Genomic DNA, 27,195 nt, shown 5'->3' with positions numbered 1-27,195 from the left:
GAGAAACAGCTTACTTCTAACCTTTTTTCTTGTGACTATAGAGTAAACAGCTCCATAATAACATTAACGCTTCAGCCTTCTGGTCTTACTTGGCCTATATCCTCCGCATCCCCCCCCGCCCCCAAGTCCAACTGTCTTCTATTAGTTAGCCAATCCCCTATCCATGCAATTACATTCCTTCCAACAGTGTAAGCTCTCAAATTGCCTAACATGTGAAGGTGAAGGGTGGAAGGTATAGGGGAGATGTCAGGGGTGGGTTCTTTACCCAGAGAGTGGTGGGGGCCTGGAATGCGCTGCCTGTGGGAGTGGTAGAGTCAGAATCTTTGGTGACCTTTAAGCGGCAATTGGATAGGTACATGGATGGGTGCTTAAGCTAGGACAAATGTTCAGCACAACATCGTGGGCCGAAGGGCCTGTTCTGTGCTGTATTGTTCTATGTGCTTTTATCAAATGCTTCCATTAAAATTCAAATGTATTATATCCACTGCTTCCTCTTTATCTATTCTGGTTGTTATCTTAAAGAATTCTAAAATTTGGTCAGGCGCGATTTCCCTCTTGTCAAGTCATGCTGACTCTGACTCTGCATTGATGTGACTATGGTCAAACAAAGCTATTCCCGGATTGCAAACGAGTTCTATTTAGATTAGATTAGATTCCCTACAGTGTGGAAACAGGTCCTTCGGCCCAAACAGTCCACACCGACCCTCCGAAGAGTAACCCACCCAGACCCATTTCCCTCTGACTAATGCCCCTAACACTATGGGCAATTTAGCATGGCCAATTCACTTGGCCTGCACATCTTTGGACTGTGGGAGGAAACCGGAGCACCCGGAGGAAACCCACGCAGACACTGGGAGAATGTGCAAACTCCACACAGACAGTCGCCTGAGGCTGGAATCGAATCTGGGACCCTGGTGCTGTGATACAGCAGTGCTAACCACTGAGCCACCATGCCTCCCGTGTATGTTGGTCAGTGTGTTTGTACACAAGTTGGAACATCATGCAGGACAGTATAAAGTAGCTATTTCCAGTATAAGGAAATGTTTACATGTTGGATCGTTATTCATGTATTCTTGTTTGAGATCTGCTTTCTAAGTCCGGTGCTGGTATGTCTGGGATACCCTGTATTCTGCTACTGTGTCCTAATAAACTTAATGTTTTTGCAATGGCAGATGTTAAGCCACCTAGCCTATAGTTAACTTTGATTGTCTCCCTTTTGTTTTAAATGTTGTACATTTTGAAATGTTCCAATCCTTGGACTTTCCAAATCTGAAGCCTGTTGGAAGATTGATGCCAGTGTATCTAGTATTTCTTAGGATGTGTCCTAGATATAAAATTAATAACCAATCAGCCCCAGGGGGCTAATCAATATTCAACCCCATTAGTTTCCCTAAACTTTTTTCCACTTTCTCCATAATAAATTATTACATCTATTTTCTCTGCCTTCTTTTTTTTGCTTGCCTTTTGATTATTTTGTGTTTGTAGAATACAATGTCTACAGCAGAGACTGATGTGAAGTATTTACTCAATTCCTCTGCCATTTCCTTATTCCCCATTATTTCAACTGTTTCCCTTGTTTTCCCACTGCTACATAAAATTATAACCTTTAAGTTTAGTCAAGAATATGAAATAAATTCATGCCTCTCAAATTATAGAGTGGAGCTAGAATATCCATTTCAACATTTGAATTTTCTAGTCATTGTAACTAGTGAAATATTATCACTGCCCTGCTTTTAGGCTGCTGCGCTTATCACCTAAAACCAGCTTCACTGACTTGACCAATATTGCATGGACACAGTATTTGAAGATAGATAACATTATTTACTGTATACAGGTTTCAAGTGAATCAGATAAAAATCCCTTTTTTTTTGAATGGTTGGGTGTTTTTGAGGCCTTAGTCTGGTTTTTTTCCTGCCTTCTAAAAAGGCAAAACTTCAAACGTAGTGCTGAACTGTAGGTACTGGGAAGAAAGAATACCAACTTTTGTGTGTGTATATTTGGGTTTATATTCCAATGACTTCTGAATTATGGATAACTATGTCATCTCAGTGCAGTGATTGGAACATAGAAACGTACAGCACAGAACAGGCCTTCAACCTACGATGTTGTGCTGAGGATTATTCCTAATGTAATGTAAAATAAAATAACTTAACCTACATACTCCTCAATTCGCTGCTGTCCATGTGCATGTCCAGCAGTCCCTTAAATGCCCCTAATGACTCTGTTTCCTCCACCAGCGCTGGCAACGCGTTCCATGCATTCACAACTCTCTGCGTAAAGAACCTTCCTCTGACGTCCCTCTATACCTTCCTCCTAATATCTTAAAACTATGACCCCTCATACCCGTCAATCCTGCCCTGGGGATTGACTCTATCCATGCCTCTCATTACCTTGTAAACCTTGATCAGGTCACCTCTCTTCCTCCCCCTCTCTCCAGAGAGAAAAATCTTAGCTCAATCAACCTCTCTTTGTAAGACAAGCCCTCCAGTCCAGGCAGCATCCTGGTAAACCTTTGCACCCTCTCCAAAACCTTGTACCTTTCCTATAGTAGGGCGACCAGAACTGGACACAGTATTCCAAGTGTGGTCTCACCAGGGACTTGTAGAGCTGCAGCAAAACCTCACTGCTCTTAAGCTCCTTCCCCTGTTAATGAAAGCCAAAACACCATATGCTTTCTTAACAACCCTATCCACTTGGGTGGCAACTTTGAGGGATCTATGCGCTTAAACACCCAGATCCCTCTGTTCCTCCACACTGCCAAGAATCCTGTCTTTAATCCTATATTCAGCATTCAAGTTCGACCTTCCAAAATGCATCACTTCGCATTTATCCAGGTTGAACTCCATCTGCCATTTCTCAGCTCAGCTCTGTATCCTGTCTATGTTGCACTGCAGCCTGCAATACCCCTCGATACTATCGATTGCATCTCCAACCTTTGTGTTGTGTCTTTGGCAAATTTACTAAACTACCCCTCAGCCTCCTCATCCAAGTCATTTATAAAAACTACAAAGAGCAGAGGCCCAAGATCAGAGCCCTGCGGGACACCACTCACCAATTGTAAGATCATTCGTTGAACAGAGGTCTGAGTGCATTCTTGGTGATTACTCTTATGTTTCAAAACATGTTCTTTCCTCCATCAAAAATATATTCAAACATGCATTATTTGTCATGATTTGGTCATCAGCTGAAGATAAAGACCAAGGCTTCACTTTCTGCTTGTGTAATTCATAATACAGGAAAAGTGAAGATCAGATTAAAATAATTACCTGTGTTTGAAAGCTCAGTTATAATGCCTGGACAGGTTTTTCCATGCTGATTTCTATTTGGATTATTGTATGAGCTGGGTTAGTGAGGTAGTTTAATCACCTGAATTTACCCAGTTGAACCCAATTCTGTCTGTAGAACCGCTGAGTTGAATTCAGGAGCGCTGATCTCCATGAGAAGGTGGGTCTGTTTTATTAGCTTTGTTTCCTACCCATGCACTGAATGTAAGACGCGAGTTGAATGTGGAACTTGCCTGAACTCTAGCCCCTTTTTAAAATCTGTTTTTGTAATCAGCTGATGGATTGGGAACTGTAAAGAGTATTCTTAAACAAAATCTTAACGAGTGACATTGAATACAAGGTGGCTTCTCTTCCTTTCTTTCTTCTCTTTTCCATCCCCTGCCGCGCCCACGAAAGGTTAATTTGATCCTGTAAAGCTGTTAGACAAAGTTTCAAGCCCTTAGGCAAACAAAGGCAAGATAACCTTTGCATAAGTGTTCTGAAGCACTTTTGTCAATATATTATGTTGCTTGAGAATTGATACCACATTCTAACTTTTTTTTATTCCAATATTTTATCTGGTTTCTGTTATAAAATCGGATTGAAATCTATTCTGTAACACGCCATTTTCAAATCCTGATTTTAGGAAACATGTAAATTGTGACAAGGTCTGTACTGATAAAATCTTAAAGACCTGCAAATGCTGTAAATCAGAAACCGAAATTGCTAGAAATGCATCTGTGGACAGAAATCAGTTAATGTTTTGGGTCTGGTGACCCTTCCTCAGAATTGATGGTCAACTTTGATTTCTCTGCACAGATGCTGCCAGACCTGCTGATGTTTTCCAGCAAGACTTTTTGCTGCTCTCTGCCACCCAATATGTTCTTCACATATTGGTTTCAATTTTTAAAAAAAACATAAAATACATTAATAATCTGTTTTGGCATTGCTTTTATTTTTAGTATAGAGCAGGTAACACAACCACTTCTGAGATCCATGATGAAATTCGTGTTATCTGTGTGCTCTAGGTTGGTCACCTTTTGTAGTCCCCATCTCAATGGGATGTTGACAAAGCACTTTGGAGCCGATCCACTGAAGTTTTAGTTACCAGTTTGTTCTGGATCTCTCATTGGAATCAAATTAACTGCTTGAGCAGATTTTGTTTTTCTACAGCAGGAGTCTCCCCAGGCCAGCCAGATTGGATGATGAAACAGTTTGTTTTTGTCCTGACTACTGTTCCTGATACCATTTTGGTGCCTGATCACATTGTGCCTAATGTTGAACACTAATGTGTTTTTAGGTGTACTTCAGTTAAATCATTTTCAAAGAATCGTTTTAGCCAATTCTGAACAAGAAAATGGTCAGATTTATGCCCCTGGAACACTTCGAGTGGTATGGTGGCTCGGTGGTTACCACTACTGGTCTTTCAGTACCAGAGATCTGTGTCTGAGTCCAGCCTCTGGTGAATGTGCAAACTCCAGAGACATTCTCCCCATGTCTGCCTGGGTTTCCTCCCACAGTTCAAAGATGTGCTAATTAGGTGAATTGGTCATGCTAACTTGCCCATAGTGTCCAAATGACTTTGCCATGGGAAATGTAGCGTTACTGGGATAGGGTAGGGGCTGGGTCTGGGTGGGATGCTCTTTGGAGACTGAGAGCTCTGGCTGAATAGCCTGTTTTTCTGCACTGTAGGATTTTTTATATCTATAATTTAGTAGGTACCATGATGAATTTTAAACTCTGCACTATGTGCAAAAATGTCGTATGTTTGAACTTTTTTCCATAAGATCACTTAATGTGTTAACATCAGTACTGTTCAGGCTCCCAGCCCTATCTATTCAAAACACCTCTGCAATGCAGACAGCACAAAACTGATTCAGAATCCTGTCTGTGTTTCTATTTAGAACATAGAACAATACAGCACAGAACAGGCCCTTTGGCCCACGATGTTGTGCCGAACGTTTGTCCTAGCTTAAGCACCCATCCATGTACCTATCCAATTGCCGCTTAAAGGTGACCAATGATTCTGACACTGCCACTCCCACAGGCAGCGCATTCCATGCCCCACCACTCTCTGGATAAAGAACCTACCCCTGACATCCCCTGTTGTACCCAGGGAAAAAGTTTCTGACTGTCTACTCTATCTATTCCTCTGATCATCTTATAAACCTCTATCAAGTCACCCCTCATCCTTCGCCGTTCCAACGGGAAAAGGCCGAGAACTCTCAACCTATCCTCGTACGACTTCCTCTCCATTCCTGGCCACATCCTGGTAAATCTTCTCTGCACCCTCTCCAAAGCTTCCACATCTTTCCTAAAGTGAGGCGACCAGAACTGCACACAGTACTCCAAATGTGGCCTAACCAAGGTCCTGTACAGCTGCAACATCACTTCACGACTCTTGAATTCAATCCCTCTGCTAATGAACGCTATAATGTATTGTATGACATAAGGAATTGGAAATCATGTAATGGAGGATTATCTGAAGTATGATGTCTCTCTTGTTGCCTCAGCTTCTTCAAACAACAAGAAACAAATGTCTAAGATTGCTGCCTTAAGTCTGTCCAATGAAGGGATTTGAACTATACATTGAGCCCTGTAAAGCTTCAGAATATAATGGAAAATACAGTGTGTGTTCATCAGGTCGTTGTTCTTTTACACTCAAGCTCATAACACAGAGCTTAAGGTTATATTTGTGAATATCCTTGACAATCTTTTTCTTCCATTCTGTTTCTGTTTCTCCTATTTCGACTCACTTTACTGACCCTAACTTGCACACAGTTGTCGCACAAGTGTCTGCTAAGCTTCACTGGTGTAATTTTGATTTAGTTTTCTTGCAGTTTTGCCCATGCCACCTGATGGGCACAGTTACCAAGTGTAGGGGTAAAAACTCACCAAACTTCCAAATATGATGCCAGCAGCATTATCCGCAATGTGATGTCTATATGAAACAATGCTGGTGATAAGCCATCTGCACAGTTTCAGGTTACTGGATGCGTGTTCATCATGCCATTTGGTAGAAATACAAAATCTGGGAATAGGACCTAAAGTTTAAGCTCAGTTATATTCCTTAGCAAAGACATTTGATACAAGGAAAATGTTCCAATCTTATAAGCTTGCCACAAGTCATAGAGTCATAAAGCTGTGCAGCATGGAAACAGACCATTCAGTCCAACTTGTCCATGCCAACCAGATATCCTAACCTAATCTACTCCTCCATTTGCCAGCACTTGACCAACATCCCTCTAAACCCCTCCCATTCATATACCCATCCAGGTGCCCCCGAAATGTTGCAATTGTACCAGCCTCCACCACTTCCTCTGGCAGCTCATTCCATACAGGCACCGACCTCTGCGAGTCTGGGGTAGATCCAAGGTTCAATGTTCCAAACCTTGGCAGGCAGTGTAACCAGGGATTTTTCAGTGGTGATGGTGGAAGGCTGACAGCCTTGAGGAATAATGGTTGTTTACAGCGGAGGATCCTTTAGGAAGAGTACATGTGTGTCAATTAAACACACATGAGGAAGTCAATAGGAAAATCTCATACATTTCCTCTAGTTGGACTGGTCCATACTCATTATAGTAGAAATGGGATGTTTTTGGAAGAAACTGGGGATAACAGAGTAGCTTAGCACAGTGTGAAGAAATGAGCTGATGATTTCCCTTTGGGTAGATCACTCCTACTCCCACAAGTAACTGTTCTTCTGTAAATAACAAGAGTAAATGACACAGAGATAAGTGACAACCAGACAGCTGATTTAATGTTTGGCAAGAACATTAGAAATTCAAGGTCAAGAAAAATGTCAAGGACAAGAGAATGGTTTATCAAAGCTTATCCCTTCATGCCTTGCCATTCAGTTGCTGCACAAACTGAGCTTTAGATTTTGTGATAGCTCCTTGTCACAGCTGACTCTCTACTTTGCACTACCTTGGAAATGGCAATGACCTCTCTTGTAGGGAAGGAAAGAAGTCTGAGTAATCCAAGATGGAGGACAGGAAATAAATTGTGGCTGTAAGAGCTGCTCTTTTTTTTTTTTGAGGTATTTTCAGTGTTGGAGATGATTTCCTCGAATTCTCTAAGCAGTAATTTCTGTTTTATAAGCTGTTGCACTGATTTGGAACTTTGGGGAAAAAATAGATCAAAACAACAAAAAGGAGGAAGACCGACAAAAGTAATGACCACATGGAAAGTGAATCAAATAAAGAAATTCACTGACCCAGCAGTGAATCTGCACAGCTGACTGTTATGGAATAAGCTGCCAGAGGAAATGGTGGAAGCTGGTACAAGTACAACACTTAAAAGGCATCTGCATGGGCACATGAATAGGAAGGGTTGAGAGGGATGTGAGCCAAATGCTGGCAAATTGGACGAGATTCATTTAGGACGGGTTAGACAAATGCCTGTTTCCGTGCTATTCATCTCTATGACTCTATGACTCTAATAGCCAAACAGAAGAGCTGTACAGGGATGTTAGGTTGGAGAAAATTGCACATTAGGGTATCTAGTGGCTTTGGAGGTCAAGTAATGTCAAAAAAACTTGAGGACAACTGTTACGATCCCAGCTGATAGTCCAAGTGAATCAGTTAGTCCTCTGAATGAAATTTGACTGATCACATTTTAAAAAAAAAAATTAATATGGTGGTCATTCATAGAACATAGAAGAATACAGCGCAGTACAGGCCCTTCGGCTCTCGATGTTGCGCCGATCCAAGCCCACCTAACTTACACTAGCCCACTATCCTCCATATGTCTATCCAATGCCCATAAAGAGGGAGAGTCCACCACTGCTATTGGCAGGGCATTCCATGAACTCACGACTCGCTGAGTAAAGGATCTACCCCTAACATCTGTCCTATACCTACCACCCCTTAATTTAAAGCTATGCCCCCTCGTAATAGCTGACTCCATACGTGGAAAAAGGTTCTCATGGTCAACCCTATCTAAACCCCTAATCATCATATATTATGTGTCCATGGGAAAATATATGGCTCCTATATTGTTAACTTAAAGAAGTTGTTAATACTTTCTCATCCTACTTCCTTCAGTTTCTTTTCCCTAAATCAATCAGTTTCTGTAGGTTAGAGCGTACTATGTGTCTTGAACTTAAATTTCCTAAAAATGAGACGTTCTTTTTTGACCTTTAACCATATCACATGGGGCAGTATGGTGGCTCAGTAGTGAACACTGCTGCCTCACAGTGCCAGGGACCTGGGTTCCATTCCAGCCTCGAGCGGCTGTCTTGTCTGTGTGGAGTTTGCACGTTCTCCCTATCCGTGTGGGTTTCTTCCGGGTGCTCCGGTTTCCTCCCACAGTCCAAAGAAGTGCAGATTAGAGTGAATTGGGCAAATTAACATGGCCATAGTGTTAGGTACATTAGTCCGAAGAGGGGAGAGTATGTGTTGCTGTAAAAGCACAGCAGGTCAGGCAGCATCCGAGGCACAGAAGAATCAATGTTTCGGGCATAAGCCCTCCATCAGGAATCACCTCCTTGGATGCTGCCTAACCGGTTGTGCTTTTCCAGCATCTGCAGTCCGCACTTTCTCCCTCTGTTAGTTAGAGGGAAATGGATCTGGGTGGGTTACGCCCAGAGGGTTGCTGTGGACTTGTTGGGCCAAATAGCCTGTTTCCACACTGTAGGGAATCTAATCTAAAACATGGAATGCTGCCTATACTTGTTCCAAATTTTAGTATGGGGAGAAAGTGAGGACTGCAGATGCTGGAGATCAGAGCTGAAAATGTGTTGCTGGAAAAGCTCAGCAGGCCAGGCAGCATCCAGGGAACAGGAGAATCGACGTTTCGGGCATAAGCCCTTCTTCAGGAAATGTGTTCTTCCTGAAGAAGGGCTTATGCCAGAAATGTCGATTCTCCTGTTCCCTGGATGCTGCCTGGCCTGCTGCGCTTTTCCAGCAACACATTTTCAGCCCAAATTTTAGTATGTAATCCTTTTGTGATGAGCTGTGGTCTGGTATCTGAGTCACACAAGGAAAGTGGGAGCTAGAGATGGCCATATGGTCCCTTGAATCCAATGCCGGCATTCGGTTAGGTCATGGCAGAGCTGGTCTCAGCTATGATGCTAGATTCCTACCTATTTCTGATTTTAGTGCAAATATCTGTCTATTTTTAGCTTTTTCACTGTAGTTAGTGACTCTGCCTACGCCACTCTTAGGTGGACAATTTCAAAGATTCCCAGTCGCAGCTTGAATAACTGTTCCAGTGCTGATGGACTGAGGTTGAATCTTCCCCTCTGTTCTGTTGTCGTTTGTGGTGACAGAGTGAATGATGTCTTGTCTCATCTTGAGTTAATTTGGTCGGTCAGTTGGTTCTCTGAAGGTGAAATGGGCCCCAGTCCTTGAGTTTTAGATTAGATTACATTACAGTGTGGAAACAGGCCCTTCGGCCCAACAAGTCCACACCGACCCGCCGAAGCGCAACCCACCCATTCCCTTACATTTACCCCTTTTACCTAACACTACGGGCAATTTAGCATGGCCAATTCACCTGACCTGCACATCTTTGGACTGTGGGAGGAAACTGGAGCACCCGGAGGAAACCCACGCAGACATGGGGAGAACGTGCAAACTCCACACAGTCAGTCGCCTGAGGCGGGAATTGAACCCGGGTCTCTGGCGCTGTGAGGCAGCAGTGCTAGCCACTGTGCCACCGTGCCGCAGTTTCCTGGCTATGGCAGTGATGAGGCTGCTTTGGCATCGGTGATTATTTATGGTCCAGTCCGGGGGCAGTTTGAGTGTGTTCCCTCATTGGTGTTGCACCCTCGGGGATAGCTTTGGTGGCTGCAGAGTGTGTTGGTGTCCTATAGCCCTTAGAAAATCAGGGCGCATTGGATGGAGGGAAACGATAATGTCCTAACCCTGTGTGTGAAATTTAATTTCTTTTAAAGTAATTAAAATGGCACTGGCTTATGGTGACTTGTACACATATTACTGTATTTTCGTAACTACATGTAACAAAGTACTATTTTAGGATCTCTGAATAACTGCCTATTTTAAATTTGGCAGGTGTGAATCACTTTGTTTTCAAATCAGTTAGCTGGAGGACTGATTTATATTTTTGTTACTGGGGGCTCTTCCAAACCACCTCCAAGACCTCTTAAAATAGACTAAAGACAATGTGCATGTGTATATATTCTAGCTAAGGGACTCTCTCAGCATAGTGGTACTGTCCCTCTCTCTGGGTCAGAAGCCCTGGTTTGTCCAACCTGCTCAGAGAAAGGTGGGGGTTGGGCGGGGGTTAAAAATCAGACTTGTAGCCTAGCTCCCCTTTCTATCAGCCCTATAAACCCTTGACTTCCACCTGGATCAAACATGTTTTTAACATGATGTTGAATATCTTAAATGACCCAATCACCTCTTACTGGGAAAATCCATTCCAAAGACTAACAGCCAGAGAGATGAAATTCCTCCTTTTAAGTCACAGAATTATTCCAGTGCAGAAGGAGGCCATTAACCCCTGATACTTGCACTGGCTTTATCTAGTCCTGGCCTCCCAGCCTTTCCCCACATCCCAGTTGTGCTCAAAAACAAATCGTCTAATGCCCCTCTTGAATGCCTCAGTTGAACCTGCCTCCTCCACACCGCTGGGTAGTGTATTCCAGCCCTTAACTACATGCTCCATCACCCTTGCTTCGTTTATGCATCACTATAAATCTGTCCCCTCACATTCCTGGGAGTCTAGCTATTTTTAACTGCGCCATCCAGTTCGCGATTTTGTTTGAAGTGATTCATCCTTTCAGCACCTATCCTGTCAAACCCCTTCCATCTTCTTTCCATCCAATCACCTTTTGAATACTTCCAACCTCAATGTGTAGGTCCAGTCAGGACAACCTTTCCTCATGAGGCCATCCTTTTAACCCCGGAATTGGCTTCAGTAAATTTTCTCTGAACTGATTCCGATGTAGGTATATCCCTTGAAGTTATAATTGTTTTCTTCTTTGTTATTAAAGATAGCTTTTTCTTCGGTGTGCTAGGAACCACCTGTACGTTCTAACATGGCTGCAAAGCCTGATAGTGGACCTACATAGCACTCCACCATTTCAGTAATGTTTTAGTGTCTCATTAAACAAAGAGACCAAAATTCAAGTTGTACCTAGCCCTCCAGATGAATTCTGAACAATGCAGTGCACGTTCGTAATAAGACTTCTTCCTTTGTTTGTTTAATGTAACAACATGCCACATACAGTGAAGGCTAAAATTTCTTTAGCCTATCTTTATCTGGTGTTATGTGATTTTTAACTTTGTACACCCCCAGTGCAACACCGGCATCTTCAAATCATTTGCCATATCTATATGCTAATTTCCTAATTCACATACGGTAAATAGTCCATTATAGTTGACCATCAGAAAATAGTCTTGGTTGCTAAGGAATTTTTCAACTATTCTTTCCAAAGGACAGTGAACAAATTGCACTGAAATAAGTTTCTCATATGTTCAACCACATATTGTATGATTTTCTTTTGAAAAGCCTACATCTCCAATCCTGCTTTGATTTTTTTTTAAATGCTCCGAGCTGACTGCCTTACATCGTCCTTGATTCCATATTATGATGTAGTTTAAAAATGATAAATGCACAAATCAAAAGATGCCAAATCGTTGTTTAGTTAGAATATTTGATACAATCGCAAATGCACGTTGCCACTTCTCCTGGTTGTGAAATAGGTTTGCAACAAGGACCACAATTCTAGTTTTGCAATTGCAGATTATTTGAGGAAATGGGTCATGTCCTAACATGAATACAATTGCAGAGACATTGTTGTCAAACTGGATTGTCTACAGTATAACAGCTATTACGAAGTTCCTGATCATGTGATTTATGTCTCTAAGCACTTGCATCCTTTTAATATGAATTGGGGTGAAGTATTGTCTCTAACTGCTTATGATGGTTTGTTTAAAAAAAGCAACTTTACTAAAGAAAGTAGGCCCATATCTCTGGTTGGGTTTCGGTACTTGCAAAGTAATCTGGGCATTTACCTATGGGTAAATATTAATTAATTAATTCATTCCGCTTTCAAATGTCCATCTTTTTATAAATGGTCCTTTTGTTATTTTGGATGAAATTCAAGCTAGGAGTTGTCTGGTTCGGGAGGAATTGGCTGGTGAAATGGGTATGTGATGGATGGCTTGGCTGTATATGTAAATATATAGAATACAGAAAGGCATGTTAAACCTTTCTGAAAGACTGACTCCTTTGTTCTTAACTAGAGGTGGATGAACACTTGAGCACCTCTTGAGATCCATGATCTTCCTGAATGGCAGAACAGATGTAAAGGCTGAATGGCCTAGCTTGTTCCTTTATCCATGTGTTTATATGGAAAAAGTGAGAACTGCAGATGCTGAACTCCCCTGTTCTTCAGATGCTGCCTGATGGCTGTGCTTTTTTGACTTGTATGTTTAAATGCTTAATTGACAGCGTTGGCTGTTTAATCCCAATCTGTTTTGGTGGGTTTAAGTGACTGGGTGTGCCTTGCCATTTCAGATATTGAAACTTTAAAGTGCCTGAATAATTGACACATTCTTGTACACTGGAGTAGAAAAGTTTTTTTTTTAAACTGGAAATTATTGACTTTTTTTTTGACACCTCCAACTTCCACTAAACTAGCTTCTTTGCCATTGCCTATCACACATTGTATTGTTAAACTTTGGTCCGGGGTGTGGGGGAATGAGGAGATTGTGTTGCAGGACCTTTTTATTTTTAATTGCAGTGAGGGCTAAATCCCATAGGGTTGGGTGTGGTGTGGAGGGGAAAACATTACCTGCCTCTGGCAGTCCCTGTTACTGGATCTACATTTTTCTTTCAGCTCCTGGGTGTGGGCTGAGATGTCGATCGTTCATTCCTTTGGAGCCAGTATTTCCAAAATGGCAAGCAGCTGGAAGTTGGCCAGCAATGTTTTGTTATCCACTTGTTCAAAGTTATGACATCCCTGTGGAACAGGTGGGACTTGAACCTGTGCCTTTGGGCTCAGGTAGAAACATTGCCATGGTGCCATGAGCATTAATGAAAGCATTAAGAAGTCTAATTGGTGACTGGATGAATTGGATATTGACCTATAGCAATAGGATATTGACCTATAGCATATGGGTAACTGCCCAAAGCCATATTGCTGGGAAGGGGATCTTTTTCAGATACAGTAATATGCCAAGAAAGATGAGATTTTCTAATTTAATTTCTGTTGCCTGCTAACTCTGGCATGTAATTCCAAGGTTCACTTTTTAATGTTAACCTGCAAAGACATTAGTAATTAGGCATAGATGATTTTTGTTATACTGACTACAATAGTTGCACAGTCCTGGTTAAAACCACACACATCCACAATGTGACTTCCCACTGCCTGCTAGGGAAACAACATACAATACTGCACTGCAGCAGCTTGTGAGTAGGATGCTATAAGGCAATGCTGCCTTTCAGATTTTAAATATTTTATTTCTGAAAGCTGTGCTGAATCCTTACAAAGAACAAAAGATGTCGTCATGCTAAGCTGTTCATTCGGCCAAGGGAAGAGAACAATTATTTTTGTTTCATTGTAAAGGAAGTGCAAGCAGACAATTGTTTCTTGTGTGGTTCCCATTCAAATTATATTGAGAAATGTTTCAGCAGTTTTTAGAGTGCTGTGATTGATCTAATGTAGGTCTGCCCATAATGCTGTTAGGAAGGCTGCCCCAGGTTTTTGACCCCATGATAGTGCAGGGGTTCTGATCCAAATCAGAATGGCAAATATCCAGGTAGTGGTGATAATATACACTGTCTCTGTGCAACAGTATGATTGAGAAGGTTGAAAATAATGGATGGGGTGCCAATTAAGCAGGTTGATGTATAGTAATTATAATGGGGATTTGTGTATCCTGAAACCAAAATAAAAGTCTTGCCTCAGTGTATCACGTCATGGATATATTATTAGTGTTATCCTAGCCTCAGCAATCTGTAGCAACCTTGTGGTAAAAGTACAAGTTCAAGAATGTAGGATGAAATTTAATAATCTCAAGATTTCTTATACTGCAAAAAATGCCATAAGAGAAACCACTATCAAATTATAAGGCAATTGAAGTTTACAAGTAGTTGATGTGGATTTAGCATTCATTTAGTTACGGTGGTTTGGAAACCTTCAATTTTCTCAAGTTTAGGGAAGAATTATTATTTGATAGCAGGAAGACAACATCCAGTGAAATGCCACCTATTTTGCAATATGCTGCACTCGTTACAGTAACACTAATTAGGGTGTAGACTCTTCTTGCTAGATTATTTGCTTCTCGGTTCAGTATGCTCAGCTCAAATCCTCCAGATTTCGAGGAGGAGCTGTTTGAGTGGAGAATTAAACTTGATTTGTACCACAATTCTCCCAAATATTCAGCCCTCTGGAATGTGAGACTGCTGAATAGATTTGACCTTATTCCTACAACCTTATTCCTACATTCCTACAACCAAAGGCAGAAATTGCTGGAGAAACTCAGCAGTATCTGTGGAGAGAAAGTAAAATTAACTTTTCTTTCTCTTCCCATTGTTAAAGAAGAGTCACTGGATTTGACGTGTTAACTGTTCGTTCTTCCTGTAAATGCTGCCAGACCTGCTGAGTTTCGCCAGCAGTTTCTGGTTTTGTTTCAGATTTCTAGCCTATTCTCTTCAAGCTCCCCAATCTCCTTGAAATTGCAATGGGGTCCTTGCTGGGAAGAGAATATTCTGGACACTTGCCCATCACCGGTGGCACAGTGTGGCTGCATGCACTGGCAGCTTTTAAACAGAACTGAATCTTGAGCTGAGGGAAACAGCACATGCTCTATATTTCGAACAGTGAGCCACAGATGGAAGCTGCAGCCCTCCTTTTCCAACTGGGGCACAAGCATGCGGTCACTAAAGGCCCACTCCTGCCCTAGTCCCTTAGCCTATACTGTGTGAGAGATCTGGAGGAAAAAGTAGTATGTGTTGCTTTTTAACCCCCGAAGCCTAGGCCTTCAGCCCCTTGTGGCTGGTCAGCACTTCATTGTGGAAGCTTGTGATTTCCAGTGAAGTTGGTCAGTCAGCCCTGAAATGGCTGATTGATTGGAGCTCGATTTGATGAGCTTTCTTACTGTTGGAGCTAGGGCATCAGCTACCCTAGTTTCATGCATGGAGTGCAAACATGCCAGCCTACAGTTCCATGGTTTATCTGATTTGGAAATCATTGTCCATTAGTATCTTTTGAAGTGGATAGATTTTAAGAGTGCGCAAACGCTTTCAACTTTTTAAAACAATGACTAGATTGACTGACTCCACCCACCACACAACAGACAGAGGGAAGTGTGGGCTCTGTATTTTTCATGCAACATTCTCTCTGATCAATGACTTCTCCATCTTTGACCACGATGTTCTTCTTTTTGGAGAACAAACCTTCATTGTGTTGAGAAGGGCTGTAGTTTAAGTCTGTCTCTTTAATTTGGTACCACTGCAATTCTCTCATCAGATAACGTTTGGCAAAAACTAAGTGTGTATGTCTTACTGAACAGACAATGTTTTGTTGCTCCTGTAGGCCAGTTGTTTCTTATACAAAAGCCTGGTGGGAGTACAGAAATCCCCACAGTGGAACGTTTTCCATATTGTACCTTTTGTCTGCTTTGTGCATGTATTAAGTGGCACCCACATGCATCAGGAGTGAACAATGCCACTGGTTATGTTCTTATAACCTAGCACCAGATACTGCACAATGCAGAGTTTTTTTTTGTTTACAATAATTTCATATGGACTTTGCAATGGTTTACTGCTCTTGTCAATATTTCGCAACAAAAGCTGAACACTCAAATTTCTATTGTTTCAGTGCATTTACTGGTTCTGCTAAAGTAAAGTTGCAACTAATTGTGGTACAAATAGATTTGTCAACTACTTGGCCAGCTGCCAGGATTCTCTCTCTCTCTCCTTTGCGCTCTCTTGCTTGAGCTCCCCCTCTCTTTTCATGAGCAGTGATATTTATTGTAACGTTTTTCACAACAATGGCACGGATGCTAGATACTTTATTGTATTTTGCGCTCTGAAAAGATGCCAATATATATTGGCATAATATTTCAATATGGTTTGGAGATGCCGGTGTTGGACTGGGATGGACAAAGTTAAAAATCACCACAACTCCAGGTTATAGTCCAACAGGTTTATTTGGAAGCACTAGCTTCAGGAGCACTGCTCCTTCATCAGGTGGTTGTGGAGTATAAGATTGTAAGAGACAATTTAGAGCAAAAGTTTACAGTGTGATGTAACTGAAATGACATTGAAAAAGACCTGGATTGTTTAAGTCTCTCATCTTTTAGAATGAACATGTTGGTTTTAGTTCTTTCATATGCAAATTGCAGGACTCCTTTTAAAAGTTACATTCTCAAGTTAACTTTAACAATTGGTGTCATGTCGGCCCAGATAATGCATTGAAGGTGTGAGGTGCCTGCGTGAGGCTGTCTCAGTGCCACAATGGTCAGACTGATTCTAACCTAAAACAGATTTACAGAATCTTACATGGATTCATCAGTTTTGAGCAAAATAAAATGCAATTCTGCAAGTACAAATTCACCCCACAAACTTTACGTGTGTGTGTGTGTGTGTGTGTGAGAATCTGAGTATATGGGTCTGTAGGAATGTGATTGTAGGGCAATGTGCTCACCTGTAGTGTGACACGAACCCAAGGTCCCGGTTGAGGCCATCAGCCTTGGCTCGGCCACTTTGCGTTGCCTGTTGTTGCCTGTCCCGAAGTCCGCCTTGGAGGATGGTCACCGTAGGTCCGAGGTTGAATGTCCCGGAGTGCTGAAGTGTTCTCCAACGGGTGAAACAATCCACAGACAAGAGTGTTCCCTCTCAGTTGGAGAACACTTCAGGGCATTCAACCTTGGACCTTTTTGGGTGACTGTCCTCTAAGGTGGATGTTGGGACAGGCGACAACGCAAAGTGGCCGAGCGGAGGCTGATAGCCAAGTTCAGTACCTATGATGGTCTCAACTGGGACCTTGGGTTCACGTCGCACTACTGGTGAGCCCACTGCACTATACACGTACACAGATACTCTTGCGCACGGGCAGACTTGTACCCCTTTACACTTGCAGTCTCTCACGTACACACGCTCTCAGACACTCATAACCATCCCCCCACCCCAAAACACCGCTCGCATACACAAGTTTGTGGGGTGAATTTGTACTTGCAGAATTACATTTTACTTTGCCCAAAACTGCATGAACCCATGTAAGATTCTATAAACCCATGTTTTAGATTAGAATCAGTCTGACCATTGGGGCACAGACAGTCTCACACAGGGCAGCTTGCACCTTCAATACTTTATCTGGGCTGACATGACACCAGTTGTTAATGTTCACTTGGGAATGCAACTTTGTTTTAAAAATTTTACGATTTTACATATGAAAGAACCAAAACCAACATAGTCATGCGAAAAGATGAGAGACTTAACAAACAATTCAGGTCTTTTGCAATATATAATTACAGTTACATCACACTAAACTTTTGCTATAAATTGTGTTTTACAATTGTGTACTCCACAATCACCTGATGAAGGAGCAGTGCTCCGAAAGCTAGTGCTTCCAAATTAACCTGTTGCGCTATAACCTGGTGTTGTGATTTTTAACTTATTTCAATGTGGGAATGATAATTGTCCTCTAGACTTTTAGGATTTATCATCCAAATGTCATTGCAATGACTGGATATTAAGAGTCTTTGCCTGTGCCCATCTGACCGAATCTAGGGACTTTAAATCTAAGAACACAAAGTTTGTGTTAACTTGCTCAGCCTTGCAAATTGAAACTGACACTTATTTGATCTGTAAAGCTGTGATCTGATGCTTCAATCAGTTGTAATCTGTGGTACCAAATTCAGCCTTTAAGAGGAATTTTTATTCACCTTTAATCAACTGACCTAGAAATAACAATTTGTATAATTTGAGACTGTACTAGAAGCTATATTTACCAATTAGAATTAAAGAATGGCAAAATTGTTTTCAGATTAATGTGGCAGAAAGTATTGTCAACTTTACAGCATTTTAAATCAATCTTGTATAAAAATCTTGTCATCTCTTATATAATTAAGTTGAGCAAAAAGATGGTGGGATTGCAATATTGGTTCAGTTATTCCAATCTCAGGAGTGTGGTCAGAAGGAGATCAAGTCTGGAGTTGAACTTATAAAATAAAAGGTTAAAGTAAATATGGATGCTGGAATTCTGCAATAAACACATTGCTGGAGAAGCTCAGCAGGTCTGACAACATCTGAAGAGAAAGCAGTGCTATTGGGAGGTAATGACCTAGTGGTATTATTGCTTGGCTGTTAATCCAGAGACCCAGGTAATGTTCTGGGAGCCCAGGTTCGAATCTCAACGCAGCAGGTGGTGGAATTTGAACTCCTATAACGGTTAAGGGATTTTGACTGTTGTATTAATGAGGGGATAACATTTCGGTGCAATGTTTGAGGGTGCAGGACTCTTGAAAGCATTCAGAACAGTTTCTTAACCAGGTATGTAGCAAGTCCACCCTGAGAATGGACCGTCCCAGATAGAATCCGGGAAGGGATTGGATGGGATGGGTCTTGGTGCTAGTGATCATAACCGTATGGTTGTAGCATGGAGCAGGATAGATGTAAAGATATACCAAGTTAAGATTTAAGTGGGGGAAACACTAATATGACTAAACTGAGATATAGTTCAGTCCAAGTGGACTGAGAATGGCTATTTTAAGTTAAATGGGTATTAGATCAGTAGCTGGCTTACAAGGATTTAAAGATTGGTCAGAGCAAATTAAGAAGGATGGAAGTGTTGTACCTAACCTTCTATCTCGTGTTGCCTGTGGGACAGAATAAGTCAAGAAGAAAACGTACCAGATGTCAAAAGCTGAATATGGTGGGAGGTGCATGAGCGAAATTTTAAAGGTGAGGTTTTGGAAAGTGAAGAGCCCATGAAAGTATTGATATTGGAAGTAAATCCATTTTCTGTAAGTACTTGGAGAAAGCTGATAATCAAGAAATAAAACAGAACCAAGTTAACTAATCAATAAGTTAACTAGTGGAGGACTTACTTATTAACTTTTTGCACCTATTTTCCTAATTGGAATGAAGCAAACATTTCTAATTTAGCAAAGGCATAGTATGAAGCATTGGATAAGGTAAGTTGGGCAATAGAAGCATTTCACTTTTTTAAAGTGGGGAAATCACCAAGACTGGATGAACTGTATACCTGGGTACTGAGGGGAAGTGATGAGATAAAAACTAAATACTACTAGATAAACTTGGGAGCAATGGCAGAATCTGTAGTGACAGAGTTAAATCGTTCTGAAGAAAAGTCAGGAGACTTGATATTTAGCTGTTTGCTCTTCCCACACAGACCTGCTGAGTGTCTAGCACTTCCATGGCTCTTGATCTTCTCACTCACTGGGTGGGTGTGAGCAGAGTGTTTAAAGTGGTTGCGTTCTTGATCACTGGTATAGGCCTCAACCAATGGACTGTAAAATCCTGGTGAACTGGAATATTTGTTGTCAGTCTGTTTCTTGTGCTTGCCTCTTCATTCCTCATGAACTGGTTGGCCGGGACTACAGTGAGTTTTTTTTAGCAGTGGAGATGGCCTGCTACCTGACACCTAGCCAGCTCATACCCACTTGTTTTAACAATCAAATAATGCTGCCCTGTGTGGCTGGAACAAAGTGCCTCAAACCTTTATCATGTTCTATGAAGTGCGTCTGACTACCATTGTGATATTATTTATGTCATTTGGATGACTTCAAGCAATTGCAAAGCTACAGCCAGTTACTAAGAGGTTGTGAGGTGATTTAGTGAGTGGCAAGTGTTTATAATAGTGACTTTTGTAATGGAAGGTGGGAACAGCTTATATCTAATCTAACCTGGAGCAAGTGACAGGTCAGGAAGGTAATCAGTTCATATGAATAGTCTGCTATGTATTCTCTGTTCGATTTTTTTTTCAAATTTTCTGTGCGTGAAAGCTGATTGGAGGAACAGCTATTCTGAACATTTGTAATGAAGATTAATCTGAAGTTCCCTTTATTAGAATGGGGTGTTTAGTATCAGATTTAAAGTTCAGTATTATTGTAACCTGAAATGACAGAACAGTACTTTTCACACAATAAATCTTGTCAAGCTACAGAAGAAGCAATATCTGGTGCATGGAGTTTTTGGTATTAACAATAGGGACAAAGATTTATGAATCTGTTCTTGGCCACTGTCAGGCAAACATTTATTTTAAATGCTTGTCAGTGAAGCAGGTTAAACCTATCTACAGAGATTGTGTTGCCATTGATAATTACTCTACATGAAATAACATTGTGTTGTAGATATAAGCGACAATACAATATGTAATATGAGTGCAAATATTTTCTGAAGTTGATAGCGAGGAAAGTTGTATGCATCAAGTTTAATTTCAAGCATATAATTGTTCCAGATGTTTACTGAAGATTTAAGGCATTTGAAATTAAACATTTGCATGTTTTTTGTAAATGCAGGTTTTAATCTTTTCTGTACCTAATAAATCTGTTGCAACAAGCTAAGGGGTGAATTTGTCTCCACTTTTCAAACTTTTTAATTTGGCCATAACAAAGGCTTACCTTTTTTAAACCATGAGGATATTCCTTCTTCCAATTTTAACATGTAAATTTTTACTGTAATATTAAGGAGACAATCAGTGGTTGTGAGATGACCAAGTTATGTCCACGTTTTGGAAGTCTTTGAGTAACCTGAGACTACGGTTTGTTGGTTGGTTGCTGGGACTAACTGTTTAAATTCTTGTTTTTTCGGCTTTTGTTTCCCAGTCTGGGTTTTTTTTTCTTGGTGAGTGTTCTCCAGCCTGTTTCACCTTCTTCTTAGTCAAAATCCATCTCTTCTGTGTTTTTCCTTTAAGGAAAAACTCCTTTGAAATACAAGGTGGTTCTGTGTTCATTTTGTTCAAGATTTTTTTGCCTGCAATAATCTGGCCCAAAAGGCAAATTTTTTTTTTATCATCCGACGTGTGAAAGATCCCATCAGTTATTATGCTGGTGCAGAGGGTGAGGGAAAGGGGGTGGGCTGATGGTGAGGGGTACAGTATGATTATTGCTTTCACCGTCTTGAGAGGGTTACATGTTTTTGATTTCAACTGTTTCTTGTGTGGTACATCATTGGTTTCCTGAAACTTGGCCAACCTGTGTTAGGCAGAATGCCCGTGGCCATTTCAAATTTAGTGTTAGGATTCCCTTTTTAACACCTGTTTCATTGTGCGCAAGTCCTAGAGTTTAATTTGGATGATTATAATTTGCAGCACAATTCATATTTTAATTAAGATAAAAATCTAAAATACTTTGGTTCATAGACAAATGTGTCAATTTACAATGTTGTCTTCAAATGAAATGGTTCATACATTAAAATACATTGCTGCTGTGAATATTACTGATTAAAATACTTTAAAATTCAAATCCAATGTCCAAATTGTTAGAGTAGTTTACAAAATGGTTATAAAATCATGAGAGGCGTAGGTAGGGTGAATAGTCAAGGTCTTTTTCCAAGGGTATGGGAGTTTTAGAACTGGAAGGCGTAGCTTTAAGGTATTACTGATTAAAATACTTTAAAATTCAAATCCAATGTCCAAATTGTTAGAGTAGTTTACAAAATGGTTATAAAATCATGAGAGGTGTAGGTAGGGTGAATAGTCAAGGTCTTTTTCCAAGGGTATGGGAGTTCAGAACTGGAAGGCGTAGCTTTAAGGTGAGAAGGGAAAGATTTAATAGGGACCTGAGAGGTAACTTTCTTCACACAGAGGGTGATGTGTGTATGGAATGAGCTCCAAAGGAAATGGTGGAAGCTGGTACAATTACAGCATTTTAAGAAATATCTGGATGGGTAGAGGAATATGAGCCAAGTACTCTCAAATGGGACTTGATTAAATTAAGATATCTGGTTGGCTTAAAGAGGTGGACTAGTGGGTCCGTTTCTGTTCTGTACAACTGACTCTTGAGTATTTCTTGAACGCCTCTGAAGCTTACACCTTTATCATTTTCACTGTGTCTGTCATTGTGGTATTTTTCTAACACATTCCAAGCTTATATTTTCAGTTTTACCAATTGCTCCTGCTCTGATAAATTTTTTTGGATTAAATATATTTGTACCAATCAATATTTCACTTCTGTATCATTCTCGTTCCGACACTACTGCCTTTTTTTTAAACTACTGTAGGATTTCATGTTGTCAAAACCATTCCTGATAAGTCATTCTTTATCATCCTGATCAGCCCTATACCTCTGCATTACCTGGCTTGAATATTTCTCCAGTATGCAGTTTCCACAAATAAACAGTTAATTTTACAATGTAACATTTTAAAGTTCATTCTACTTTGCAATGTTTTGTTTTAGTTTTTCTAAAAACATAAGTTTTTGATTGCCTGCTTTAATTTCAACATCTTTCTTCCCCAGTAAAATAATCTGATATTGGCAAAGTTGAATGTTTGTTTTATCCTTCATGTAGATTCAGGGTTCCAGGAATGAACATTCTACTCAGCACCTGATAGTGTTTGTCTGAAGAATACCTGCTTTCAGCTTCTCCACAATTCCTGTTGCTATTTATACTTCAACTTCATCTCTATGCAAATATACCTGAATCTTATTCTCCATACCAGCCTTTTTGTGGCTGTTTTTTTTAAATTAATGAAAACCTCTTAAGTTGAAATATTCTAAATTGTGCATTTTCTCTGTTCACTTGACGTCACCTGTTCAACAATTTAAAAGGGGAATTTTGGGTGCAATTTCTTAAGTCTTTATGTATTTGTTTTGATTTTTTTGAGGGGAAGTGACAGCCTAGTGGTATTATCACTGAACTGTTAATCCAGAGGCTTTGAATGTTCTGGCGAGTTGGTTTTGAATCCTGCCGTGGCTGACTGGGATGTTTAAATTCAATAAAATCTACAATGAAGAGTATAATGACCATGAACCTGTTTATTGATTTGTGGAAGAATCCCATCTGGTTCAGGAAGGAAGTTGAAGTTCAGATTACAGCCAGCCAGGAGCCAACAGGGAAGGAAACTTGCATCTTTACCTGGTCTGGCCTACATGTGGCTCCAGACCCACGGCAATGTGGTTGATTTTTAACTGCCCTCTGGGATGGGGAAGAGATGAGGAGAAAGTGAGGTCTGCAGATGCTGGAGATCAGAGCTGAAAATGTGTTGCTGGAAAAGCGCAGCAGGTCAGGCAGTATCCAGGGAACCGGAGAATCGACGTTTCAGGCATAAGCCCTTCTTCAGGTTCCTGAAGAAGGGCTTATGCCCGAAACATCGATTCTCCTGTTCCCTGGGCAAGAGATGGCCAATGACGCCCCCAGACCATGAATGAATTTTTAAAACTACTTCTGTTTGTCCCTGATTTTAGATTAGATTACTTAGTGTGGAAATAGGCTCTTCTAGATTAGATTACTTAGTGTGGAAATAGGCTCTTCGGCCCAACAAGTCCACACCGACCCGCACCCTCCCAGACCCATTCCCCTATGTTTACCCCTGCACCTAACACTACGGGCAATTTAGCATGGCCAATTCACCTGACCTGCACATTTTTGGACTGTGGGAGGAAACCCACGCAAACCCACGCAGACACTGGGAGAATGTCCAAACTCCACACAGTCAGTCCCCTGAGGCGGGAATTGAACCCGGGTCTCTGGCGCCGTGAGGCAGCAGTGCTAACCACTGTGCCACCGTGCTCCCCATTAGATGAACTTTTATGTTTTGTTTTTCATCATTTTGAGTGATGGGAGCCTCACTGGCTGGACCAGCATTTGTTGCCCATCCCTAGTTGCCCTTGAAGGTGGGGCTGAGCTGCTGCAGGCCACCTGCTGTGGGTTGACCCGCAATGCTATGTACTGTTGTGCGACTTGCTGTAAATCCTGACCCAATATTGTTATGTCTCCAGAAAATGTTAAAGACTTTATGTAATACACCGTACTCCATTTCACCTTGCTTTCTATCAACCTTGGTTTGAAAAATCTTGTTTAGATTTGCATATAAAACACAAATTCTAAGACTGTAACAATACGTAAGCAGATATAAGCCATTATCAACTAAAACTGTAATCCCATTATGAACTCTAACCTGCTCTAACCACCCTAGAACCAATACCCTAGTTGTTGACTAGCAATAAGTCTATCATTGATCTGTGGGCTAGTGACAGTCATCTTGGCACCTCTTGACCACAGATTGTCTATAATCTGAGCTTCAGTTACTGCCTGTTTAATGGTTATTTGGTATCTTTGTGCATGGCAGATATTTGCTTTCAAACCGACAGCCACCCTTTTGAAACAGTGCTTTTTCTGTACAGTTCTTGCTCATTTCAGTGCCCAGTTTATAAAAACACCAAGACAGTTGTTTATCGCACATCATGAGTTTTAAATATTTTGTGGATGGCCCTCTTCCTTTTAATTTGGTGACTACATTGGAAGTGAGACAATGTTGTATCTTCCAACACTCATTGACTCCCATATGATGGCAATTTTCATTTCTGGTCTGTTTTCATTAAATCTAGGGTGACTCCTGTCTATCCTTGTGGATTTTGTTAATTTTGAACTTTTTAAAAAAACAATAAAAGCTCCAGCTCATTCACTCCAACCTTTTTCATTGCAGCTCACCCAAGGGGTGTCACATATTCCACTGTTCAGTTTCTGGAAGGCTCAATTACCTATTTTTAAGAGCTTTTTACTTTCTTTAAACAATTCTGCATTGCATTTGTCAGTTGCGTGCTCTGGATTGCTTTGTTTAAACTTCCCAATATATCCACTCCTCTTTTACATCAGTCTTCCTCGCAGGTGGCAGTCCACAGTAAAGTTATTTATCTTTATTACTTTAGAAATCAGGGCTGGATTACAGGTCATTGTGCTATAAGGTGTTCCGTCAGCACAAGTTGCCTATAACGTGATTGACGAATTGTGGTCATTGTTTGGATAATGCGATCTTTCTACTGAACGGACACAGCAACCTTCTGTAGCACGAAGCTGCAGAGGAACATTACTGTCAGGTTATAGCAGAACTATTGTATTTCACAGAGTAACTTGCTTTCCTTCCTACAATTTAAAAATCTTTCAGCTGCATCTCAGAAGACTGTATATTAATCTAATCAAATTTATTCTTCCTAAAACTTCCAGAAGCCACCTCTTGGGCAGTTAAGGAAGTGTAGCAAGTATTGTCCTTGTCAATGATGCAGAATTTTTTAAAACTTCAATCTTGTGCTCAGTTCCATTATAATAAAATTATCTAATATTACTACTGCACCATAACTTGATTAGTTAGTGTTCTTAATTGTTAGGTGCTTTTAGCATTCATAAGCACCTAATTAGATTGTAAACAAATAATTGTTTGTCATTGATCCTCCATTTTGTAATTAAAAGCACCCAAGGTTGTTTGAGTTAGAGCAATTAAACTGCGATTCTAAATTACTTATGAAGACCATGCCCATCTCAGTTACGAAACCTCTTTCCACAATTTTTTTATGGAAAGTTGGTTTTAAGTGCAGAAGAAATTATAACAATTTGACAATCAAAAAACTAATAATAATAAATGAAATAATGCATGCTTGCATCCACGTTAGTTTGGAGTAGAAAATGTTCAGATTTTGATTCTTTTGAAACTTGATTTCCGATTATAGTGACCTGCTGAAGAGCAGAGTCAAAGGCTGGATTTTTCAAGTTTATCTTTTTTGAAAATCTGGCTTATTGCAGAGGGACAAAAAAGGTCAAGATGTGTTTAAATCCTGCAATTTCTCTGGGTGTGCTATTTAAATTCTGATCTCCAGAGCATCAATTCTCTGAAACAATTGTGGTTTCTCCTAAGTTTGTCCTGTGTACACCCATGTGAACAGGAAGTGCCAAGTATCAATGTTTTTTTTTCAAGAAACATTGTTTGGCAAAATGTTTTAATGCTTGTTGAGGGGACAGATCAGTACTGTACTGTGTATTTTAGTGGAAATCCTTTCTTTGCCTTAAGGGAAATATTTGTAAAGATTGCCTTTTGAAAGGAAAAGTTAGAAAATCCTTATCGCAGCACCTGATACTATTTAGATGTTATCTCACTTTTTATAAATACAAGCTAAATGTTTAAACCCATGAGCTATCTTTATTGATTGAACTTAAGCATGCTTATGATGCTAGTGCAGGTAAATTATAGCACATCTTAAAAAGCAGCATTCCCTATTTCAGTTTATTGCTGATGGAAATACTAGATATCACTAGGTTGAAAAATGTAACGTGCTAACTCCTTTGTTTGTTATGCAGTTAATTTTTCACAGGTGCTGCACCTGACATCTGGTTTTAACCTGGGTCTTGTTTGTACTCAGTGTAATTTTTTAAAATAAATCTGGCTGTTGGGTTAGGATTTGTGTGTAGGAGTATGGTGACTTCTGAAATCAGTAATTTTTTTGTACATTGGAATGCTCGCAATCTCTTTCAAAGCTTTGAAGACTTTGTTTTAGAATAGTAGCAGTCACTATTGTAAGTGACAGCCTTCACCTATCTATATCTATCTTCTCCCCACACCACTCCCTTTTGTCTTTTACTCTAAGCAACCTTAACATCTCTTCCATTTGCTCCTCTTGTCCTACATCAGTTTCCCCCCCCCCCCCCCCGTAGAGAAAAGAAGAATTTTCCAGCCCCCTTTGTTTCTAATTAAATCAAACTGAACTTGAGGCGTTGACTTTTTTGCCCTCTACAGATGCTGCTTGTTTGTTTGTTTGTTTATTTGATATTCTACTTAGTTTCAGTATCAGATTCAGAGTACCACCAAAAATATGACATTGCCTACGATAGTCCCATCTGCTTGCTTGCATGCCCATATGTCTGTCCTTGACATGCTGCAGTGTTGCAGTGAAACAGCACAAACTGCAGGTACATCTCATCCTCAGACTGGATACTGTACATCCTTCTGGACTTGACATTGAGTTCAACACCTTTTTTAAATTGTGAACCATTTCTTTCC

The 27,195-nt window shown here is 40.6% G+C and overlaps 1 protein-coding gene across 3 annotated transcripts in view; it reads left to right on the top strand.

Moving 5' to 3' along the window:
* The window catches only part of slc12a2 (solute carrier family 12 member 2), a 223,177-nt gene that overhangs the window by 46,646 nt on the left and 149,336 nt on the right, over window positions 1-27,195 (top strand). The window lies entirely within an intron of this gene.

The sequence above is a fragment of the Chiloscyllium plagiosum genome, chromosome 2 (assembly GCF_004010195.1).
Source record: "Chiloscyllium plagiosum isolate BGI_BamShark_2017 chromosome 2, ASM401019v2, whole genome shotgun sequence".
Classification (NCBI taxonomy): domain Eukaryota; kingdom Metazoa; phylum Chordata; class Chondrichthyes; order Orectolobiformes; family Hemiscylliidae; genus Chiloscyllium; species Chiloscyllium plagiosum.
The sequence above is the reverse complement of the archived record's forward strand: the minus strand, read 5'-3'. Positions and strand labels throughout refer to the sequence as shown.